We start from the raw sequence: 24,134 nt of genomic DNA on the forward strand, positions 1-24,134 counted from the left end.
TTGCCTTAAGGTAGGAAATAAACCTACCTCTTGGAGATGCCGTATTACCCTTCCATTCAAGCACGGGCTCTCCCGAAAATTGAAATCGAACTACTTTCATTCGGCAATCAACATTAGCATAACATGAGGCCAACCAATCCATACCCATAATCACATCGAAATCTAACATTTCTAGCTCAACTAAATCAGCTTTAGTATGGCGGTCACATATCACAATTATACAATCTTTGTACACTTGTCTAGCTATCACGGGATCACCAACCGGAGTAGATACCTCAAAAGGTTTAATTGGCTCGGGTTTCACCCCAATACGATCAACAACATATGGAGTAATATAAGATAAGGTAGAACCCGGATCTATCAATGCATACACATCATGGGAAAATACGGATAATGTACCTGTAACCACATCCGGGGAGGACTCAAGATCCTGTCGTCCGGCTAAAGCATACATGCGGGGCTGAGTGGCACCTGAAGTAGATGCTCCCCCTCGGCCTCTACCTCGGCTTGGAATCTGGGGAGTCTGCCCTACCGGGCGCACTGAAGAAGAACCAGCCGCTGATCCTGTGGGCTGGACCCCAACTCTACCACTCATCGACGGGCAATCTCGCATCATGTGCCCAACCTGGCCACAGGCATAGCAAGCATCCGAACCCTGGCGACACTGTCCGAAATGTAATCTACCGCACTGACTGCATCGTGGTACTGGGGGTCTCCTCTGACTATAATCTCCCCCAAACTGAGAACCTAGGGCCCTCGAACTCTGACCCTGTCCTGAACGAAAGGAGCGATCAAATCTCCTACCCGTGAATCGTGGAGGTGCACTAGTCACCGACTGGCCTGAGTGTCTAGAATGTGTCTGCCTTGATCCCCCTCTATAATCACGCCGCGCCCCAAAGATCTGGCCCTCTTACTTTGCCCTCTATCAATATCACGATCACCTCTCTGCGGAGGTTGTTGTCCTTCTAGAATTTGGGCATGGGCTTGAATGCGGGAAATATCCATCCCATCTTGCAACGAAGCCGTCAAACAATCCTTGAACAAATGTGGCCCTAAGTCACTCACAAATCTATGCGCCCGATCGCTTATATCGGCCACCATAGTTGGGGTATATCTAGCCAAAGAATTAAATTGAAGGCTATACTCCCTGGCACTCATATTTCCTTGTTTTAGATTTAAGAATCTATCCGCTCTAGCTCGGCGGACCTCGGGTGGCAATTAGTGGCGGATGAAAGCATCTACGAATTCTTGCCAAACGGGAGGAGCCACATTCTCTTTTCTTGATACTATCCAATTATTACACCATAAGACCGCCACATCTCGGAGTCTATACGATGCCAACTCTACAGATTCAGTTTCGGAGGCATGAATAATCTTTAATGTCCTCAACATTTCATCAATAAAGCCTTGCGGATCTTTATCCGGCTTTGACCCTAAAAACTTCAGAGGATTCAAACTCATAAAATCACGGGCTCTGGTACTAGCTGACCGATCACTTGGACCCGCATTTTGCCGCTGTGCCTGGGCGGCAACTAACTGCGTCAATAGATGAATAGCTTCGGTCACTTGTTGACCCGAAGTAGCCGGTGGAGGAACTGGAGGCATAGGAGCTGGAGCTGAAGCCCCTTCTTGTTCTTCTGTAATAGGCGGGGTGGAAGAAGCATTAGATGGAGCCTCATTATGTGATTCACCCTCATCTACATTCATTGGCGGCTCTCTTTCTACCCGCTTTTTTCATCGTAGACATGCCCTTCTGGGTGGCTTTAGCTTTTCCCTTTGGCGGCATTTCTGAAATCATAGCACACTATTAGGGAGGAGAAAATCTTATGAGCACGATCTCTTAAGATGAAAGATGGTCATTTTTCCTAAATGCCATGTAGCCTCCTATTTATTAGCGTGGCGCGCAACACACCATAAACATGACTCTACTATACACGGCTCATAGACACTTCCTAGGACCGAACGCTCGATACCACTTTTGTCACGACCCGACTAGGGCCATGACGGGCACCGGGGCTAACCACCGAGCACCACTCATTCTATCACTCATCTGCATTCATTCATATCTCATGCTTATACTCATAATCATAGAAAAAACTTTATTACATTTGAAACATATATTATATATATATATATATATATATATATATATATATATATATATATATATATATATATATATATATATATACATATATATACAATGGGAAACTGTGAGACCATACTACCCACAACTACGTATCTACGAGCCTCTACTGAAGTGCTAGACATAGGGACGGGACAGGACCCCGTCATGCCCAAAACATGAATATATACATCAAAAGAATAAGTCAATGGCACCTCCGGGAAAATGGAGTGCTCTCAAATCAGCTAATAGCTCCTACGAGTCTGGATCGCCTCCCTGTCTACCTGTGGGCATGAACACAGCGTCCAAAGAAAACAGACGTCAGTACGAACATTGTACTGAGTATGTAAGGCATAAACAATAATAATACATCAATGAAATAGGAAGCATCAAATGAGGAGCAATGTAATCGATCGTCAATTATAAAAGAAATAATGCATGCTGGCTTACTTTCATAATCATCATCATATCATGTATGCATATATGTATAAGCTGCCCGACCATATAGGTACGGTGTGATAATCATTAGCATTAGCCTGCGTCCAGGCCTCCCGCGTCCGGGGTACCATCTCATGCCGCCCACTAGTGGTGTCTGCCCATGCCATCTAGACATGGTGTATACGCTGCCCGCCTTAGCGGTGTCCATGCCCGGCCATATAGGCGCGGTGTAATATCATCATCATATATACTCATCATCTAATATACTCATCATAATGTATGCATATAAAACTCAAGGACAACTATACTTTATCGGGGTGACATAAGGTCGTGAACCCCCGATTCCATTATGGAGCATTTATAAGCATTCTGCCTCACCTTGAAGGAATTAGCATATAAGGTGAGTGTATATAATAAACAACATCAATGGATTATAGATAGCATCATTAGCTTTGTAGGAACATCATATCATGGACTCTAGAATCTTTAGACTTAAGCTCATCATCATCATTATCGTACTCATAATGTATCTCTTATCTCATATGGCTATTCATGAACATAGACTCTTAGTTTTCCGGAATATAGGAAATTCTTGAAGAAGGAGGAAAATCATGCCATAAGATTCATGCCTTAGAAAGAAAGGACTAGCCTCACATACCTTTGTCGTTTAACTATTCTATTGCTTGCTCGTTTTCCTTCAATGCCCACGTCTTTACCTTCAAGGGAGTTCGTATCGACATTAGCTAAACAATTATAAAGACGTGCTTACTAAAGCTAGAGAAAATTGGGCAGCATTTCCTTTGTTTATACAACTTTCCCCATATTCCATATCAACTCCCAACCTTTCATAACAACAATCACAATATCATAAACAACAATCATCATTCATTTACATTGTTCACATTTCACAATTTCACTTCAATTCTCCATAATCATGATCAAAGTTCACTATTACGTTTTCTCACATATAATGCTTATCCCATGTTCTAAATGTCATTCATAACATATTTACAATCACAACATATCAATATCCACAATTCAATCCAAGCTTCTATTCAAAAATGACACTATTCTTGCATTCATGACCCATTTCCTATTTCCTTCTACAATCCAAGTGTTTCAACTTATCAATACCTCAAACATCATGAAAATACCATGAAACTTACCTTAGATAATGTAGGAACAAGCCTTGAGTGGCAATACTCTTCTTGCACCAAAACCCTAGTTCACTTCTCTTGAAATTTCTTGGCTTAGATGACTTTAATGTGTTTCACACTCTAGATTTTTGTTGGTTTGATGAAGTTGATCATCAATTTCCTTTGGGTTCTTGTGGATGAAGAGTGGAGAAGGTTCTAGAGAATTCTTGAGTTGTGGAGTGAAAATGAAATGAAAATAAATGAACTTGGGTCCCTTATATCAACGTTTAAATCTGTCCCGACCCGAACATACGGACCAACATACGGTCCGTATATTTTATACTGACCGTATGTCTGGACCGTATGTTTGGTCCAGTGAGGACCCTTATTCTGGGTACAACATACGGCTGGACATACGGTCCGTATGTTTTATACGGCCGTATGTTGGGCCGTATAATGCCCGGCTTATCCGAAACTTGTTCTCGTCGACTCGTTTGATCTCCAATCCTTATGGAACCTTCTTAACACTTGTTTAACACCTCATCACTAATCTAAGGGATGTTATAACTCTTCTCCAAAGCATCATTAAAACATCATTAACTCGATACTCGTAAATCTTGCCCGACACACAACATATAACTTGCTTTCCTTAACAACTTTCTTCCCTTACCTTAAATGTCTTTGAAATCTTGTTTAGAATCATAAAATTCTATTTCTTACTCATCCAAACATCTCATACGTCATGCCCTTCGTTAGTCTATCCAATGTACGCTAACGAAAAATTTCTAAGGTGTAACACACACCATGAGAAACTAAGTGTCAACTAGTTACTTTCGATTTGCTTTTGTTATTGGCCATGTGTCTTTTCTCCCTATTTGCTTAGCTTTTTTATCCATGACTGGTGTCTGAGACAGTGCCATTTTGGTTTATTGATTGAAACATGCTCACTAGGTGATGATTGAATCCCTTTGTTTACCAAAATTATGATCATGCCATAAATATATTTCTTGCTTTCTTATCCTTTCCTTTTGTTCCTTAAGAAGAGCTTCTGATTTAGTTCAAGCATATTGAAAGGTCATTTCTAAGAATCAAAACTGTTTTAATACTTTCTGACTAAATGCCCATATAACTTGCCCATTGAGAATCTCTTTTCTTTAACAAAGGTTTTCAAAGCTCATTTATTTGTTAACAAGTAATCCTGGCTAGTTAACATGTCTATTACATGCTGGGTAATAAAAAAGAGGTAAGGTTTAAAAGTTGCCAGTTTTAAATATGTGCTCTAAAGTCCTAAATGCTGTCAAACTTTCTTTTACTTGGAACAAGTAACACTGCCATGAGCCTTGATTGTTTGTAAGACTTTCCCTAGGCCCCCTTTGGTGAGAATGTTGTGCTTATCTTGCTATTAGTTTGGTCATGTTTACCCTTGGTGTTAGTTGGGAGGGGACCTATGCAATAACTTGAATATGTGAAGAATGTAGACATATCTGGAATGAGGTTGGGAAGCCAAGGGAGTTTGAATGGCCTGTATTGATTGAATTTGATCCTGCCACCACTTGAATTAGCTTAACCTGCCCTGTTTTTTCTAGGAAATGGCTTTGACCTTAGTGAAATGGATGGGTCTGTTTGTTCTGAATATGTGCATTTAGAATCCTTTTATACTAGGTCCTAGAATAGGTAACCTTGAAAGATACAACCTCCATCTGATCATAGAGAAGGCTGGAAATGATCCAAGCCACATGACTTAAGAGAGACCTTTTAAAGGGGTCGCAGGGAAAGGAGAAGAAAAAAGCTAGACCCAGCCTGGTTCACAACAGTCTCCTTTAAATAAGAGGCCCCATGGCACTTTTTAATGACCCTTCTGGTCGTTGTGGAAATTTAGGACTCCATTGGGAATTTCGATGGTCGCGGGTGGATTCGTAAGGCGTTCTTTTGTATGTATGCATGTTTCGTTTTGTGTGTTAAGGCCTTGGGTGAAATGTGGGGTGATGAGGGGAAAAACTGGAAAGAAAACGACCACACTGCCCAAAATGGACCGCTACAGCGGTGGGTTTTCGCGGCGGTACGGCGATGTGATGCCTCGGCCGCTTCTCGGCGCCAACCATTTCTTTGGTGACCCCTGTGGCGGAAGGTTTACTGCTATGGTGGTACCACTATAACGGTGAACCGACCGCCATAGCGGTCAGTCGATAAAGTAGGGGACCGCTATAGCGGTCACTTGACTGCTATAGCGGGACCGCTGCAATGGCGTAGCGACCACCGCTGCGGTCGACGGGAGGCAGTAACCGGGTTTTAAATGTCTTAGTTTTATTTTTTCATTCATAACACCCCAACACACTTCCCAATAAACACTTAGAGAGAATTTCCAAGCTAGGGCAAGACAATCTTTTGAGGTAAGTTCCATTGCGGATTCTATCATTCCTTTCGCCTCCATGATTATAATTGTCCTCATGGTCTTTAATGGTGAAATTGAATTAGAAAACCTTAGAATATTAATGGAACTTCTAAACTTGTTGGGTTATGATTATTATCGCTTTGCTATCATCTAAATGCGCTGGTCAGTTGTTCTTGATCATAAATTGAACATTTAGAGACATAAACTAAGTGATTGGAGACATAAGGTTCTATAAAAATGGTGTCTTTGCGATGGAAAACTGCTTGTAAGGGAATATTGATAGAATGTTGTTATAAATTGATGATTAATGAGTACTAAGGGTCTAAATAGGTTATTTATCACTTAGAAAATCATTCAACCCTTAGAATGGGGTAAGGGAAGGGTTTTCTTGCGTTGGAACTTGTGATTGAGTATTATAACTCATTGGGTCCCCTATTTCTAGACTTTGAGCATTCTGAGGCTTTGAGGAAAGGAAAGGCTGTAGCGGAGTGACTCCCATTGTTCTAGCTCTGCTTTGAGGTAGGTTACGATTTACTTAAGTTTGACTTTGTTTAGTTGAATGTATGCTTGTGATTTCATTAGAAGAAAGTATGTCTATTATTCATTACATGATATTGTATGGTTAAGCTCCTATGTGTTTGTGATTGAATGTGGTCTAGGTTTCATGCCATTATTTCTGTGTGATTTAATCTGCAGTGGTTATATTGTGACAAGAAGTTAATATAGTCTTCTCGAGGGTATTGTGACATGAAATGACGAAGTGAATATGGATATTGTGTAGGTAAGAAACACTGTTCTTTGAGAGGTATGATAGGGCACATATGTGGCCTAGATGATGGGCTCGTGGTCCGAGGTTAGTTCTGAAAATGAGAGGTCTATTGTTATATCCCGCGTCCGAGGTTCGTTCCGGAGCGGAGGTTATGCTCGGGTCCGAGGAGTGTTCCGGAACAAGTGGTACATGGACACCATGGGTCCCCTGCAGGTCATGATTACTGAGCTATGACATCAGATGGCATGTGTATACAGTGAGTGGGGGTATAGTGTACTTTTATCTCCGTGGTAGTTAACGTGTTTGTGATTCTTGGCAATCCGGTAATTTGTTATGTTTGTCTGTGGTTGGCTTGTTGTGATGCATTGATATTCGTGTATGATTGACTGGCTTGATTATTTTATTGATTTCATAAGATATGCATGATACTAATCTTATTCGGCCTATGATGCTTACCGGTTCATAGTGTTTGTACTGATACTATCTTGCTGCATTCTTTCAGTGCAGATTTTGATATAGAGGCCGCTATTCGTCCTCACATCTAGCGTGGAGGAGATTTGCTGATAGATTTTGGGGTGAGCTCCTTCTCATGCCAGTCTGCCCGAGGATCTTCTACTTATGATGTCTTTTCTTTTCTAGACATTATGGATATTCATTAGATAGATTTCAGTTCTTAGACGTGTTTTGGCTTAGAGTCCTGTACGATGACTTTTGAATTTTGGGGAAATTGTAATAGTTAGACTTCCGCATTTGTTTTTCGTATTTTATGGCATGACTTAACTATTTTATTTGATACGTGAATGAGTATAATCGTTTGACTAGTTTAAACTAAAATTCAGACTTGAATGAATAGAGATCTTGTGTGTTGGTTCGCCCACTAGGATTTAGTTGGGTGCCGGTCATGGTGGGCTGGGTCGTGACACACTTCTGTGGTTTGTGGGGCTGAGGTTCATTGCCAAGAATTCTTAAAACCACCTAGATTTTACCCCCCCCTCCCCTAGGCTTAGTGAGACTCCCCTCCCCAGTTTAGAGTTGGCATTGATGTAGTAAGTCTGATTTTATCTTTGACCAAAGTAAAGAATAATTGTGCTCATGAGTTCAGACTAAGAGGCAAAGATGGGAGGTTAGGTAGAGGTGCAGATTTTGCTTGCTTATTTTCCCTTATCTGGTTTTATTTACCTATCCTTGAGAGTGCATCAGTTGTCCCCATTTCCCTGCCATGGCCATATCCTTGTTTGGTTCTGTATACTCTTCTTATTGGCAGAAGCCAAGATGTTCTAGTTCATCTCATGGTGGTGTGTTTGGTATTGATTTGTCCCTTTGTATATCACAACCTGTGTGCCCTTGTCCTGATTATGTGTGATTTTAACTTATCTTCCTAGATCCTTCCATCTTTAGTATCATAGTTGTGTTATCTTTCTCTATGACCATGTTGTTTTGACCCTGTCCCATTTATAAGCCTCTAGGCTGTAGTTGTGTCACCTTATGACTGTGGGCTGGGTTATGTATTTCTTTGATTCATTTAGCCTGTTTTGGGGCCTTTCTCATGAGTGTTTGTATGGTCATATTTTGCTACTACAAGTCCATGAGTTTATTTGTTCTATTGAAGTACATTGTGGGTGAATCTGGACAGCTGTGCAGTGGCTTATCCTGGGTTCTGGTTATATTTGCATGGCTGAATTGGTATGGGACAAGGAAATTTGGGGTGAGGTCTAGTCTTAGCCTTCCCTGGTGACCAGCCATGTCTGGGGTTCGTGAAACCCCTTGGAACTTGTGCGGCATCGGGAATACGGGGGTAGCAACTTACCCTTCCTCCTCATTACCAAAGACCAGCCAATAGGCCTGGTGGTGTTCACATATAAGCCTTGGCATAGCTGCCTAGCTTGGCCTGTAGAATCTGCTGTGATATACTTGTATTTGTTTGATGTATATGGCCTTTCTTTTAGTATAATTGTGATGGATGAGCCTGCCTTGATATACATGTTTGATGTATATTCCTTTTTTTTTTAATTTAGTACAATAGTGATAAGTTCAAAAATTATAACTAATCGGTTTTCCTTTTTCTTTCCCCTCTCCCCACATGGCCATGCGGGTCGAGTCAGCCTGCCTATTGGGCCTCAGGCCCAATAAGGAAAATTCCTTCCTCAAAGATATTGAGTCAGCAAAGACGAAGTGAAAGCTTGGCGCGCAGACGGCCCAACCATGGGTGTAAATGGCGGGCTAGGGGCTTGGTACGCCCCTAGTCTTTACATTATTTGCTCGTTGTTATCTTGTTTTTAGTTTCTATGTATTTGTAAAACTTGTAAAAACTCATGTTATAGTGGAATCTTTATTGTGCGAACTAGTAGTCTTAGGACAAACGGTGCTCATGCCGTCTAGATCTACTCTAAGTCCCCAAACTATTTCTTTCAAAAACCCAGATTTAGCGTCACGATTTTGATAAATAAAAAATTTGGATTAATTAAACTACTTGACTTAGTTTTAAACCTTTCAAACAAGAAAATGTAAAGAGTATTTCAAAAAAGGCTCTGAGTATTGCAAAAGTGTTAAACGGACTATCTTCCCAAAAAATCAAAACCAAGTTTTGTCTTCTAGAACTAAGGGATAAAAATAGGCAAGTATTTAATGACTAACTTGGAACAATTTGAGGCTAAACCCCGCTAATTTTTGACAAGAAATGGACAAGGCCAAGAATGGAAAAAACACAAGAGGATTTTTTCGGGCCAAAGCCCATTTACAAGAAAACAAAAAGGGGAGTATTTGAACACTCCAAAAGCCCATTTAACAAATTCATTTGGGTCCAAAATAAGTAGATCTCTTTCAAAATCAAATGTTGAATATAAAAGTCCAAGAGCACAAAACCAATTTCATAAATTGTTTTAAACAAAGCATTTTCTAAAATATAAACACTTTCGTATATATACGAGTTCTCAGATAAGATGTTCCAAACCTGCTATACGGATCGAACTGAATAAAGTATGAGTTAAGCATGAATAAAAAACGGGATATTTAAAAAACATAATAAGTTCATATTACTCGAAACAACATGTACAAAGATGACAACTTTATACTTATTTTTTCAAACAAAATACATCATCTCTTACATTCAGAAAAGGGGAGATTATTTTACCCGGATATTATGAATCCGAACCTATGTACCTTATATATAAAAGGAACATCTTCCAAAATCCCTTTTCAAACTGATATGCAAATGACAAGACTTTTACCAGAATAAACACTAAATAGACAGTTCATGCAAATACTCATACTTTGGAATTCGAAGGTTAACCGTATAGTACGGATCCTTAATACTAGGGTGGCTAACACCTTCCCCAGGGGATAATCAGAACCCTTACCTAGAACTCTGGATTACGAATGATTTTCACGTTATTTGAATAAAACCTTCACCCCTGGTTTTCCTAATTTCTTAAAAATTAAGTGGCGACTCTTTTAAAAAATAAGTCCGAAAGAGCACTAACGAGTTCGTAGTAGCCTTTTATGTCTTAACACCGTGTAAAAAGCAAACTGTTACATATGCGTCAAAATTTTGTGTCGCATAATGACTTATGAGTCCAAATTTTGTGGCGCAGACTTTGATCTGTGACATAAAAAACAAAATGCCCTCAGTATTTTGTCTTCTTAGGATCCACCATGATACCATCCTTGGACACTACATATCCCGAAAAAGCCACAGAACTAAGCCAGAACTCACACTTTGAAAACTTAGCATAGAGTTGCTTCTCCTTCAAAATCCCAAGCACAAACCTAAAATGCTGCTCGTGCTCCTCTCTACTACTAGAGTAAATCAGAATGTCATTAAAGACGGTCACAAAAGAATCTAGGTACAGTATGAAAACATCGTTCATCAAGTCCATGAAGGTTGCTAGGGCACTGGTCAGCCCAAAAGATATAACCAAAAACTCATAATGACCATAAAGGGTCCTAAAAGTTGTCTTAGAGATATCCTCCGCCCTAATCTTCAACCGGTGATAATCGGACCTCAAATCGATCTTAAAGAAGACTGATGCACCTTGAAGCAAATCAAATAAGTCATCAATATGAGGAATGGGATACTTATTCCTGATTGTACCCTTGTCCAACTGTCGATAGTCGATACACATACACATGGTCCCATCCTTCTTCACAAATAGCACCGGAGCACTCCAAGGTGAAACACTAGGTCTAATGAATCCTTTACTCAACATATCTTCCAATTGATCCTTCACTTCCTTCAACTCGATTGGCGTCATCCAGTATGGCAAAATAGAAATAGGCTTGGTACTCGGGTCCAAACCAATGTAGAAATCAATGTCACGATCCGATGGAACACCTGGTAAATTTGTCGAAAAAACCTCGGGAAACTCCCTCGCCAATTGCACATTTTCAAGTGGAGGAGTGTCTAAGCCAGTATCCCGGACATAGGCTAAATAGGCCAAACACCCCTTCTTAACCATCCGTCGAGCTCTATGGAAAGACATAACCCTCTTTAGAGCATGACTAATAGCATCCTTCCACTATAACCTAGGAATTCCTGGCATGGCTAATGTAACCATTTGGGCATGACAGTCCAAGATGGCATGATAAGGGGACAACCAATCCATGCCTAGAATAATATCAAAATTTACCATGTCTAGAATCTTAAAATAAGATCAAGTCTCATACCCCATCAATGTAACAATGCAAGATTGATACACTTAATCCACCACTGCAAAATCTCCGAGAGGAGTAGAAAAAGTAATAGGAAAATCAAGCAGCTCACTATATACAGACTCAAAGCAAAATAAGTAGACACATAAGCATAGGTAGAGCCTAGATCAAATAATGTCATAGCTGACTGACGACACACCGAAATAGTACATGTGATAACCACATCAGAAGCCTTAGCCTTTGGCCTACCAAGGAAAGCTTAGAAATGACCTCGTCAGCCCTCGGACTGTGCATCTCCATGATCACCACGCCCTGACTGAACTCCACCCCCAGCTAACTGAGAACTAACCCCACCAGACCGATGGCTGTCTCTGGCAGGCTGCAAACCCCCTCTACTAGAATATCCACCTCCTCTAGCTCACTGTACTGAAGGCCTAGGTGCCTGCACTCAAGAACTCTGCTGGGATCCACTCTGTCTAAGTCTGGGAAACTCTCTCACTAAATGACTTGGGTCACAACACTCATAGCAACAAACTGATACGGAAGATCCTAAATGTCCTCCATAGTCCGAATGCTGGGAATAAGAACCCCGAGATGTCTGCCCGGAACAATACTCACTGTGCCCGGAAGGACCACTCGCTGAAATCTGAAGTGGAGACTATAAGGCAACTAGAATGGTAATGATGACCTCTGCCATAGTGTCCCCTACTCCTAGAAGAAGAACTACTGAAACTGCCAAATCTATAAGTCCTCATGTCGTCACCCCTATCCTGAGCCTGTCATCTCACCGACTCGACCTCTTTGGCATGATCCACCACAACTGAAATGAAGCCCAAAAGTTATTACCTATAACATCGCTAATCAAAGCGAAAGGCTCAATCCCTTCACAAATCGCCTCCCTCCCTCTGCCTCAGTGGGGAGTAACAACACAGCATAATGGGCCAAAGCATTAAATGTAGATTCATACTCTGCAACAAATAACCCTATCTGCTCCAGGGCGGAGAACTTATTCGTCCTCCCGTCTCTCAAGCTACGAGAAACATACTTCTCCAGAAATATCTGATAGAACCGAGTCCATATCAAAGGAGGCGACCAGTTGGTCGGCATTTAATAAAGAACCTCCGCCACTGCTTGGCATCCCCGATCATCTGAAAAAGCAACATAATCTACTATGTGTGACTCCACTAAGCCCAGTGTGTGAAGCCTCTCATGACAGCTGACAAATAACTCATACGCATCCTTCTCGGGCATCCCATAAAACCAGGAGGGGTTAATCTTGGAAACTCTCAAACATCTTCTACTCCTCATTAGACATAACTGGCCCAGTAACTGGACTAGGACCAAAATCAGGTGTTGAGAGCTCATCAATGCTAGGAGTCACAGAGGTAGCAGGCTGTGACCCAGGAGTACGAAATTAATTAGGAGTCTGACCTCCAACTCTTGTCTACGACTCGCTGGTGTAGCCTGAAATTCATTAGCTTGGGTCAAACCCTTGAAAAGACTTAGAATGTGCACAATGGTATCCTATAGTACTAGTGTAGCAGTGATCTCAGGTGGTGCCTGGGATGGTCCTAGCTCCTCTTCAATAGGCTCGTCCTCACGCTCAGTCTCTGGCTCAAGAGATACTGATCTAGCACAGAACTGACTTGCCGCTGGTGCCCAACCTCTATCTGGGCCCCTACCACGTGCCACAGCCCTGACAGTCGGTACTGTGCCTCATCCCTAGCCGCATCTGTGCGTGTCCTCACTATATGTGAGAGAATAGAATATGAAGTCAGATATTAGTTTGAACAAGTTATCATGAAAGGAATGAAAGAATGGAAGTTTCCTAAATGTCCTATAGCCTCTCGAGGTTGGGTATGGTCGTCTACGTACCAATCCGAAAGACTTTATTAGACACTGTTTCGTACTCATGAGACCGGTGAAACTAAAGCTCTGATATCAATGTGTTAAGACCCAATTCACAAGTCAGGATGGCACCTACACTATCCCACTGGCAGGCGAACCATCGTCAAGTCATTTATAAATTAAAGCAGAAATGTTAAATACATTTGAAACATTATCCAATAGTCTTAATATAAATATATGAAGGTACAGAAAGAAAACTTAGTCTTTACAAATCCTAAAACCTAGTCTAACTTGTACAAGAGATTTTAAAGAAATTATAAGTCTTAAATACTGAAATGATAATTGCCTCGAAATAGGAAATAGACAGAGTAATGGAAAGGAAGATCCAGGGCTGTGTCCAACTGGCAGCTCACCCTAGAATCTGAAATATGGTAACCTCAGGATCTGCACGAGGCCTGAAACTGGAGCACGGGTCTGTATCAGCACAAATTGCAGCAAGTGTAGTATGAGTACAACCACTAGTACGCCACAGATATTATAGCCCGATAACGAAGGAATCACGCATAAAGTATATAAAGATTGAAAACAAACACATAATGGAATAATAAAGCTAAAATTTCTTAGTCTTAACCATTAAGTCATGCTTCATATAACTCAACAAGTAATCATGTAATCACATAGAAAACATAGTGGATCAAATGAATGGATGAATACAATACACTAGCCAATATCAAACTCGGTACACACATGCAATAGGTCATGCCTTATAGTCATAACCCATGGAGGACTCGCGAGGTCCATATAACTCTCAACTCCATCCGGCATTTCTCCCAGAGGGTGAGAATCTGTCATGTCATATCTTATCAACTCAACGCTTATCATATCATCCAGAACCATTTCCCTTCGGGATCACTCTTACCTCTTTCCCGTTCTCATATGGCCATCTCGTACCTCATTCAAAGTCTCACTCCAATGAATATATATGTATGCATGAACAAGTAAAATATGCATGGCAACATATGCCAGCAAATGTAATGAAAGTTTCAAAAGAATGTGCGTACACCACAAAATTACATAATATCAACTCAATATCAAGAATGATTCCTCTTTCATGAATTATACAAACTATGAAGTGATGAAGACAAACTGAATCAATATGCACAAGTATTAATCAAACATGGCTATCATAGCCCACATAAAACATCGACCATACCAAACCAGTGGATTTATCACCACAACCAATGCCCGTAGGATCAACATGCACTTCTCATCACAATACTCTACTTTGCATTAACTACCTAAACAAACACACCAGTACCCACCTAAATATTCATCACAATCACTAAGGTGGGACCTCTTTTCATGCCCATTACCCCTTCAATATCTTTAAACTATAGATGCTCTCCAATTAAAGTCTTAAAGAGTAAAACCAGTACCTAACTCGAAGCCGAACAGGAGCCACGAACCCTCAAACCTGAGCCTTCGCCTTTTAAAGTATTTTCGAATAATCAAAGTCTATCAAATACTAATTTTAAATTAACACATGAGTCCATACACACCCATATTATTATACTTCTATTGGAACCCAAAAACAAACCCAAAATAACCAAACCCGAGGCCAAGGGTAAAACTGTTTAACTTAAATTCATCTTATCCATAATCTAAATAGTCCTAATCCTAAAAATCAGAGAAATATAATGACAATTAGGCCTTCGTTTTCATTATTTACACTAAACCCAAATTTATGGAAAACCCGTTAATCTACCATCTAAAAATCATGGGATGAATTCATAACTAAGGAATGGATTCATGGGAAATTACTTAGATGATGGCTAGTAACTTACCCCAATGAAGAATCTTGAAGAATGCACTTGATTCCTCTCTAAACCGAGCTCTAAAACTTGAGTTATGTGAAAATGGAGTCTAATTTCGAAGTTGGGAATTAAATCATTATTTCTTCCCGTTCCTTCTATGTGAATGCAAGCCAAATCCTCCTGATCGCGACCCTGACCAAGCCCAAAATCACGATCCTGATGCCTAGGCTCGACCCGACCCAGACGCCATTTCCCCTTCACAAACGCGATAGAGGTCTCGCGATCACTTTGACAACCCTGGTCAAGTCACGCCATCACGGTCCCTACATTGCGAACGCACAGAAGAAAACCAGCAATTGAACACAAAAAAAATTTGGTGTTCCCCGAATTCTAATTTGACATCCGAAACTCATCTGATACCGCCTGGACACAAACCATATATGCATTTGAGTCATAAAAAATGCTATAAACTTGCTCATACACTCAAAAATCCTAAAAAGATGTCGTCTAGACTCGATGTTGACCAAAGCCAACTCCTAACCTTAACTAGTTTTTAACTAACGACCCAAATCCCATCCGAATGCCTCGAGACCTGAACCAACTACTCGCCTAAGTCAAAATCATGCTCCAGACCTAGCAGAGTTATCAAAATTCAATTTTAAACATATTTACCCAAAAGTCAACTATTGGTTATAGTTTTCCCAAAACCAAAACTTAAGAACTCAAAAGTAGGATTTTCTTCACCGATATTAATCTGATTCCCTTGATAATTGCGCCACCCATCCCCATAAGTCAAATACACCAAAATAAAGCTATGGGAGGGTCATTTGGGCCAAAAGGAGTAAAATCCTCAAAATGACCTAACATATCATTACAGTTAAACATGAAATCACAAAAGTATAATGTGTGTTTGGTATTGATGACTCATTCTTTGCAGTATGACTTCCTAGTGAGCCTCACACCTGAGGGCGGCAAGGAAAACTAATAAAGTAAAGGATTTTGCAAAGCCTTCCAAGGCAAGACACAAATAGTTAGCTAAAAATAAGTCCTCCTCTAATCCAAATGCGGAAGCCGTACACAGGCTGTCGAAAAAAGAGAAGGCTAGAGAGGCCGAGCTTCGGAGAAAAAAGAGGGAAGATGCTCTTCACTTTAATGTGGTCCCATGGATGAAAGAAGTCTTCTTGGACAGCAAGGACAATAGATATTTCAATAAGGAGGAGAAGTTCAGTTTAAATGGGCTGAAAGGGAACTTCCCTTGGGTCTTGGAACTGATCGACGAACACGATTGGGGGTTTTTCACAGTGCCACTGGGTAACTATAATCTGAACTTGGTCAAAAAGTTTAACGCATCCTACGCGGAAGCCTTAAAGAAGCAAAGGTGGTCCGGACCCAAAAAGCATTGACCTTGCCTTGAGAGTGTTCAAGTGATCGGTGTCAAAGTAGACTGTCACGCTAAGGCAATCAATAAATTCTATTTCAAACGTGACTTACCGAGGAATATAACAGAAGGTTGGCTAACAAGGATAATGAGTTGCAGCGGGTTGCATTGGTAATCTCAGCAAAGGAGAAGCTAAAAATGGCTTGACCAAAAATTCAAGGTCAAGAGAAATAGCCTCACTATTGATGCGAAACACTGGTTGAACTTCATCATTTTCTGGTTGATCTTTGACAAAGAATGACCAAGATATCCCCATGGAGAAAGACATTCTCATAACATTGATCATGTCCGGACACCACATCAATTTTGGGGTAATCATTACCGCTGAAATTCGGGATAGGTCAAGCTGTAGAACTTCATTGCCCTTCCCATATTTAGTAATAGGCCTATGTATTGATGCGAATGTACCCAAGCTTTCCAGGATTGACACCACTAAAGATGTAGACGGGGTAGTTGATATTATCTAAAGCAAGATGAAATGAATCTTGTTGCTAAGAAAAGAAAGAGAGAGGACTCACCTACTATCATGTCCGATACTGAGCTAGAGTTTGTGAATGTTCCCAATAGCGAGCCAGTTGTTGCCACTCCTACTCAAACCCCATCGGAGGTTCCACTACCTCTGTTGTATGTGCTCCTACTCCGAGGCCTGATCACACCCTCACACAAGAGTGGTTGCTACAGATGGTTAATGTCACTACCCTCAACAATCAGAAGCTGAACAAAATAGTTGCGAAAATCCCAAAATGCATTGAAAAGGATATTGAACCCATCCATTTTTCCATAAAGATGATTGAAGCAAGAGTTTACCTCCTTGAAAAGCATGGCAGGGATAGTGACATTGCAGGTATCCGAGCTGATTTGGCCGTGGTCAAGATAGATGTTGAGTTGCTCAAGCCTGACTTGAGGATATTTGATGCTCGGATGCCACCTCTAGAAAAGTTAATACAGGATGTAACCCACCTTATTGAGGAGAGTGGCGACGCTTCAGATTTGGAACATAGGGTTCAAAGAAAGATGATGATGGCTCGGAAATAGAGGAATCAAGTGAGGAAGTTGTTGATGATGTGACAGAAAAGATAGGCTAGAAATGCCCGAACAAGCCCATATAGAGCTTACTATAGCCCGGTCCATAGAGTATGTTGATAAGTAGAAAAGTGTCGGATGGAGTTCACACAGAGCTACTAAGCAGCAGTAAACCTGGACCTTTCCTTCAGAGAGCACAAATGCACTAATTGAGTAGATTTCTGGGGGTAGCAGTTCAGATGTTCCAGATCCTTCTATCACCCCAGTAGTGCACACATCTACAAGATTTCTTGAGTCTTAAGCACAGCCTACAAATCCTTCCATCACTCTTGCAGCGGCTATCACTTTCACGGAGGCTACCACTCTGATTTATGTGGCCTCTGTGGCCCAGATTGACTAGTATGCCATGTGTGCCTCAGGAAGCTCCTATCCTCTGCATTTTGATATTTTATTGCATTGGGGACAACAGATGATTTTTTGTTTGGGTGTGGGGTAGATAGATCTTGGAGCTTGATATTTTGGGATACTATATGTTATGTATGATGTTTTTGTTACTCTTGGCTTTTCCTTGCCATGGTTCTTTTCCTTGAGAGCATTCATTCTATTGAACTTGGCATGTTTGGGTAGGAACCTTTTGTTGTTCATGTATACCAAAGTTATGCCACTTAACTGGGAATTATTTTGTTTAGTTTTTGGCAAGTGTTGCTCGTGGTCCCCTCCGAAATATTTTTTTAGTTATGCATAAGTATTTAAATATTTAATGAATTTACATGTATGACTCATTTTGTGATATTGTGCTTATTAGAATTCAACATTTGATTGACTGTTTCCTTGAGGACTTTTTTGAGAAATAAGTCAAAATGAGCAAATTGATCCATGTGTGTGAGGTTATTTTCTAAGTTCTTGTACATTTGTATGGTCTAGAACTTGCCCGGAGTGTGTTTCAATGCCAAATCCTAGACCAAATTGGTTTGAAAATGATGTTATTCCTTTCTTGGACCGTTTTTGTGCTTTAAATTGCCTACTCTCGCATATTTTCCCTAGTCAACCCCTTTTGAGACTTTAATCTTTTCGTTGGCAACCAAGTTACAAAACCTTAACCTTTCGTTCTTTTCTTATCTATCTTTTGGCACACTGCCTCCCTAACTGCTTTAAAGTGCAAACTAAAGCTAAAAACCTAAGTTGGTTTTGATAGTTAGTTAAATTATGGTATGGAAGTCGCTTGAATGGTGAAAAGGTTACAAAAAAAAAAAAGGGTGATAAAAAAATATTTTATGGAACCTTCCTTATTATTTGGCAAAAGAACAAAAGAAAGAAGAAAAAATGAAGGATTAATAAAGAGTGTGAATAAGGGAAAGACTAAGTGGAGAAATGAAAAGATGAAGAAATAAGTGTAAAAGTATTGAAGGAAGTCTGCTTTGATTGTTGCAACTTGTAGTGCTTATGGTACCACATATGTGCATTTGAACATTTTTGTGAGTGTGAGTGTGTTCTCGTCTTTTTTCCCTTATGTTATTGTAAATGTATGTGTTTTAGGGACATTTCTTTGGTCTTTGTGAGGGTATGTGGATGGCAACACTTGGTAAAAGAAAAGACCTCTTGAACTAGGACTCTCGACTACTTCTTTCGGGCTAATAGCATTCTGCCACTAATTGAAGTTGCATAGTTAGTCTTTAACTCTTCGAGTAAATGCATCATGTTTCCAAATTAGAGTGCGGGAGTAACCATGTCCGGAGCATGAGCCTTTAGTTAATTGCTATTACCATTGTAGTCATGCCCACCTTGTGAAACATGAATGTGTGTTGTCACACCCCAACCTTGGTAAGGCATTACTGGCACTCGGCACCCTACGGGAACCGAGCGAACCAACTGTAACTCACATTTTCTGTATCTCGAAAGGCAACATAAGACCAGGGTACTATAAGCCATAGGGGCACAAGCCCAAAAGATAGCATACTTACCTCTTCAAACCAATCTCGAGTGCATGCGCCGGTAAGGCTATCCATAATAATGATACAACATAGTACAAGTCGAGTTAATTATAAGATATCTAACTGTGCATATCTGTCCACGAGCCTCTACAGGAGTACATGATATAAAGTGGCCGGAACAGGGCCCCGCCATACCCATGCAAATGCATATGCAACCATGCTGACTCACGGGGGCGCCCCGGCAGAGTGGAGCGCCACGACCGCTCGCCGAGTCGGTATCCCTACCGAAAGATCCGTCAAGTTGTATCTCAAGACCGCGGGCACGAAACACGGCGCCCCCCGGCTAAAAGGGACATCAGTACGAGCAATGTACTGAGTATGTAAGGCGGAAAGTGCACCAAAATAGCCATATACTAAAGATGAGAAGAATAAGAATCAACCTGGCATTTCTGAACTACCAATGGAAATCTAGCATATGTATCCATACCTCTTCATCTTCTTGCGATCTTTACTAGGTCTGTATACCCTACCATAGTCCTGGTTACCTTATCATCAAACGTTATTCGAACATGTGTTGCAACCCGATCCATGCATACCCGATCTAATATATCTGGGTATAGTGTCGTGTCTATCTTACTAATCATCCTATACGCATGCTTAACCATATCTATGTAGTGTGGTAATAACGTGCCGTCCGATTATCGACTAATCACGCCCGACCTATACTAACCGGTCAATCGCCCGACTAGCCGTAGTAGTGGCGTTCGCCCGATCGTTGCGGCCCGGGTAAATATATACATTTGCCCAACTGGTCGTAGACCAGTGGTAAATACATATATACATACATCTGCCCAACCGGTCGTAGCACGGTGGTAATAACTGCCCAATTGGTCGTAAACCAGTGGTAACTATGATCAACATCATAATCAAACTTCTACAAGTAATCTATATGCACTTCTCATGGTCTTCGCTTAACCCGTAGTGTCTACATAATCATATAAGCCTTATAAGCACATCTCTGGCCATTAGCACTTCTTCTCACTTGACTAGACTACAACCAAATCCTAATACAACATGAACCTCTCTTCGAACATTAAATACCTCATTAGGGATCCTTCACTAGTACTCTATTCATGTCCCACAAAACATTCCTTAAGACACCTTCCTAAACTCGTTGGATTATTAGTATTATGGAACTGTCGTCATCGCTATATCTCACCTTGAAGGAACAAGTATCATAAGGTGAGATCAATCACAATGAATAGTTCCAAAGGTCATGAATAAGCTCAATAATATCATAAGGATCATGAGATTCATAGGCTTCTAGCATTTGTGGAAGCAACGATATTACGGATATAGTACAAAGGTTTACAACAACGAATCATGCCTTTAGAAAGAAAGGGTTTAGGCTTAACATGCCTGGAATCTTTCTCCTTGAACTTCCCACTTATCTCCAGACTTGTAATCTACATATAAAATCGTGCATACTATTTGTTACACCCCGAAAAATTTTGCGCTACCTAGACTGTAGACAGCTTAGTGTGAGCCCGAACAAGAGTAAAGTCATGCGAGGATTAAGGAGAAAGGTTATATTATAAGAGTGAATAATGGCATATATATGATATGTGGAGACCATATGGGGTGAATCGGTTCATATGTCACTTGCCGAAAAGCCCTCGTTGCTGTAAGCCAAGTGGGGCCCACATGCTGGAGTTTTATAAAGGACATGTGAAGAGACATATGGAAAGTTGAGCAAGTCCTAAGAGGACCCATAAGACAAATATGGGCATAAGCCCTCCAAAAGGACGATTTAAGGAAACATTTTCGGATGATATGACTTGGATGGGCCAAAACAACATTATAAGTTTGGAAATTGGACAAACACCAAGAATGAAAGTTGTAGATAATTGCAAGAGCTTTCCAACCATAGGTCGTGGGCCCTCCCATGACATCGGGATCAACAGTTATGACCCTTTTACTGAACGAACGCGCGGCGGTGGGAATAAGCCCCGGCGCAAACGCGCCGAAGGCACACGCGCGAACGCGCTGACCATCTTCTAGGTTGGTGCAACCCTAGCCTAGAAGCTTATAAAAGGGGCTTTACCCCCTTAAACAGCAACCAAATACCCTCTAAGCTTCCCCAAACCTCTGGAAACTTTCACCAACTTCCACTCATTAATTTTCACGCAAATCAAAGTATAATTTCCAAATCCCGGTCCAGACGGCGTATAGTTGCGATTACAAAAATTGTGTATTGAGGCGTTGTGGCTTAAGCTCAAGGTGGAGGAGTGATGATATAGCATTATTATTGAGATAAAGGTATGAATCTCTTGTTATTAACGTTAATCTTGGTTTAATTACGGAGAATGAGTTATTAAATTGTTGTAAATTAATTATGTTGGTGGAAATATGGGACAAGCACCATATGGGCTGTTCTATGGAATAATTTGATATGGGAAATGATGTTATTAATGTTGGTATTATTATTGTTATGTTGGTTGTTGAATTGAGAATTCGGGCTAGGCATATAAACAGGGGAGATGCTGCCCGATTTTCGGCAGAATATAGAATAGTTTGATTTGAAACTTGGAATAAGTGTGCGATAAAGAGGCTAACGTTAGTGTAAATCCTCTTAAATGTAGACTTGCGAGCTCGGATGAATAAGTGTAGCTAATAGGAGGTTGAACAGGTATGTTAAGGCTCGTCCCTTTCTTTCAAAGGCATGATTCCTATGTTATGATTTCATAAATGTTTTCATAACCGCCTTGTTTTCAAAAGATCGAAGTTCATGACTCTTAAAGCCTCTTATGATGCTAAATGGAATTTGTTCTATGATGATTGTGACGATGATGATGATTCTTTTTTTTTTGAAACTCCGAAGCTACGATTTGAGGGCATTATGAGATTATTGAGCCATTCCATGAATCTCTTAACCGTACTTATTGTTGATGGTCTCACCTCATGTTACTCGTTCCTTCGAGGTGAGATATAGCGATGATAACGATTCTATTTCCAGTGTTACCTAAGTTCATGATTCTCGAGACTCCCGTGACATCGTCGATTTCATCTTGCGATGGTTGATCCTTCAAGGATTGATATGATGATAATGGTAATGCTAATGATGACGTTGATTTCATATATATATATATATATATATATATATATATATATATATATATATATATATATATATATATATATATATATATATGTATGTATGTATGTATGCGTTGCCTCCTCTCGATCGCCGGGGGGATAACACCGAGTCCCGAAAGGGCCGGGTAAGATAACACCGAGTCCCGAAAGGACCGGGTAAGATAACACCGAGTCCCGAAAGGGCCGGGTAAGATAACACCGAGTCCCAAAAGGGCCGGGTAAGATAGCACCGAGTCCCGAAAGGTCCGGGTAAGATAACACCGAGTCCCGAAAGGTCCGGGTAATATAACACCGAGTCCCGATAGGGCCGGGTAAGATAGCACCGAGCCTACATGGTCGGGTAAGATAACACCATGTAAGATGCTATATATATGTATATATATATTACCGCGCCTTAACGGCCAGACGAGATATTATATATGGATATGTATGGAAAAGTCTTTTTTTTTAAAAGCTAAGTATGCACGACATTCGCCTTAAAAAGGGCATTCAGAGGCACAGGCTGATCCCTTTTATGTTACTTATCCTCATACGTTCATGATATTATTTTTCATGTTTGGTATCTCTTAATATGTTACTATTCATGCCTTGCATACTCAGTACATTGTTCGTACTGACGTATTTTCTTGTGGACGCTGCGTTCATGCCCGCAGGTGTAAATAGACGAGACAAGGATCTTCCAGTAGTAGCCTTCGTACCGGTTCGATTGTGAGCTCCATTTCTTCGGAGCATCGCCGAGTCTATATATATATATATATATACAAGAAGCTCCATCTCTATGAACATGACCGAAGATCGTCGGGACGGGGCCCCCGACATACACGAACAAAATCATACATATATATATATATATATATATATATATATATATATATATATATATATATATATATATATATATATATATATATATATATATATATATATATGTATGATTTTGTTCGTGTGTGGGGCCCCGTCCCGACTTGTATACTTACCATGTTCATAGAGGCTTTTGCGCATAGTTCTTGTGTAAAGCTTAGTCATAGTGTGACAATAGTAATATCGGCATCATGGGTCTATTGTACATTTACTTATGCATGATATTATGTTGGTATTTAGCCTCTCGATCCTATTGTTTCTATTTGAGACACGAAGGATGAAGTTATAAGTTGGTTCGCTCGGTTTTCGTAAGGTGCCGGGTGCCAATCACGCCCTACCAAGGGTGGGGTGTGATAAATTGGTATCAGAGTAGTTCTGTCCTAGGGTTTTCTGCAAGCCGTGTTTAGCAGAGTCCTGTTTATTGGTGTGAAGCCAGCCACATTTATAAACAGGAGGCTACAGGGCATTTAGGAATCATTAACCTTTCTTTCTATCTTAGATCGTGCGATAGAGCCAGAGTCTAGGAAGGATCGCTTCTGACCCCTTTTTCCTGTAG

This window comes from Lycium ferocissimum, chromosome 12, assembly GCF_029784015.1.
Source record: "Lycium ferocissimum isolate CSIRO_LF1 chromosome 12, AGI_CSIRO_Lferr_CH_V1, whole genome shotgun sequence".
Classification (NCBI taxonomy): domain Eukaryota; kingdom Viridiplantae; phylum Streptophyta; class Magnoliopsida; order Solanales; family Solanaceae; genus Lycium; species Lycium ferocissimum.